The following is a 2,500-nucleotide window of genomic DNA, read 5'->3' as shown; positions in this document are numbered from 1 at the left end:
AGAAATCAATCATCACTTGCTACCCCCCTTCATGAATCCAAAATTGTTTTCATTCCACCCCCCAAACGATTAAATTCACCTTGATGCCTTGTGTGTGTGTGTGTGTGTGTGTGTGTGTGTGTGTGTGTGTGTGTGTGTGTGTGTGTGTGTGTGTGTGTGTGTGTGTGTGTGTGTGTGTGTGTGTATGTGTGTGTGTGTGTGTGTGTGTGTGTGTGTGTGTGTGTGTGTGTGTGTGTGTGTGTGAGAGAGAGAGAGAGAGAGAGAGAGAGAGAGAAGAGTATCAGAGAAATGAATTAGGTAAGAAGTAAGTAGGTGGAAGTGAAGGAGATGGAGAGTGTGAAGATGATGTGGATATGTGGAGAGTTAGTGTGAAGATATGTGTGAATATGTGGAGAGTTAATGTGGAGAGATACGTATGAATATGTGGAGAGTTTGGAAATAAGTGTGAATATGTGGAGAGTTGATGTGGACATACGTGGAAATATGTGGAGAGTTTGTGAGGAGATATGCGTGATTATGGGGAGAGTTAGTGTGGAGATATGTGTGGATATGTCGAGAGTTCATGTGGAGATACGCGTAAATATGTGGAGAGTTTGTGTTGAGATATATGTGGAGAGTTTGATGCGGAGATATGTGTGTGGATATGTTGAGAGTTGACGTGGAGATGTGTGAATATATGGAGAGTTTGTGTGGAGATATGTGTGAATATGTTGAGAGGCTATGAGAGCTGATATTTTTTTTTATAACAGAACAGAGGAAGGAAAAACAAATGAATAAAAAAAAAAAAAATCCATACGCCAGATTACCGGTGTCCTCTGTTCATAAAATATCTATAACAGTTAAACTTGAACAGCTGTGGGTTGAAATTTGGAGGGAAACAACTCTGGGGAAGCGAGTTCCAGAGAGACGCAGTTCGGGGAATGAAAGAATTCTGATAGGCAGAAGTTCTGCAATATGGCTGAGTGGCATTCCAGTCATGAGCTCTACCAGATGCCCGAGTAGCACGAGGGAAGGCATGAAGAGGTGGCACCATGGACGCAACTTCGTCTGAGCATTTGCCAAAAAAATATCTATAAAATAATGCAAGGGAGGCAACATTCCTTCTTACTTGCAGGGGAGGTAGTTTATTTGTAATAGCAGGGTTGTTAATAATTCTAACAGCTTTGTTCTGAATTTTATCTAGTTGTTTTAATGCAACCCATCCACATCCATTCCACAAGGGTGAGCAATATTCAAGCTGAGAGTGCACATGACTCTTATAAATTATAGCCAACTGCTCGTCAGTGAAGAAGTTACGGACTCTGTACAATAATCCAAGTTTCTTTGAGGCGGTTTTAGCAAGTGATCTAACATGAGAGGTCCAGCTGAGGGTATTGTTAAGTGAGACGCCAAGAATTTCAATACTTTTGGAGATGGGAATATTAGTAGCACTGAAGGTAATGTACGAACCTGGCAATATCTGTTTATCAGTAAATTGTATATATTTAGTTTTACTAGGATTGAAAGAGACAAGGTTGTTTTGTCCCCATTCACTGATCGTAGATAGGTCTTGATTTATGGAGATGGCTGTACTGAGTTGAGAGGTAGAGATATTAGACTTTGTAAATGGGTGTTTAAGTGTGAATGAACTATGTAGTGTTGAGTCATCTGCGTATGAATGGTTGGGATTGTGGGTGACTGATAAGAGATCATTAATATGAACCAGGAACAGGGTTGGCGCCAGAACTGACCCCTGCAGCACGCCGGCGTTAATTGAGTGGAAATTGGAATATACATCATCTACTTTTACTCTTATTTTCCTGTCACTAAGATATGAAGAAATCAAAGGAACAAAAGACGTTAGTCCATAGCAAGGGAGTTCGGACAGCAGGGAACGGTGCCATGCTCTGTCAAAAGCCTTAGAAATATCAAGAGCTACTGCATGAGTTTCTCCATGTAGATCAATTGATTGATGGATGGGATGAGTTAGGAGATTGAGTATGTCAATGGTGGATCTTTTGTGACGAAAACCATATTGTCTATCACTAATTAAGTTGTGATGTGGAGAAATGTGTGAATATATGGAGAGTTTGTGTGGAGGTATGTGTACATATCTGGAGAGTTGATGTGGAGGTGTGTGTGTGGATATCTGGGGAGGTTGTGTTGATGTATATGTGGAGAGTTAGTGCAATATGGAAATTTGTATGGATAATTCAGATATCAGAGTGTATGTATGGTGTGTGTGTGTGTGTTTGTGTGTGTGTGTGTGAGTGTGTGTGTGTGTGTAGGAAATAGACATGCTTGAGAAGGTTGGTATAATATTAAACTCCAAATTTATTGTGTACATACAGAACTGAGCATTTGTGGCAGGTGAAGCATCGATCTAATTTTCCATGTATTTATCTATGACTTGATTATATCTCTATCTACCTTTATATCTATCTGTCTACCTTTATTATATCTATCTCCCTACCTTTAAATGACTCTTTGTTCTATGATAACAATAAAATAGAGCATGGGA

The sequence above is a fragment of the Coenobita brevimanus genome, chromosome 116 (genome assembly GCF_032717465.1).
Source record: "Coenobita brevimanus isolate Jiangsu-jjx chromosome 116, ASM3271746v2, whole genome shotgun sequence".
NCBI lineage: Eukaryota > Metazoa > Arthropoda > Malacostraca > Decapoda > Coenobitidae > Coenobita > Coenobita brevimanus.
Note: the sequence above shows the minus strand (reverse complement) of the source record.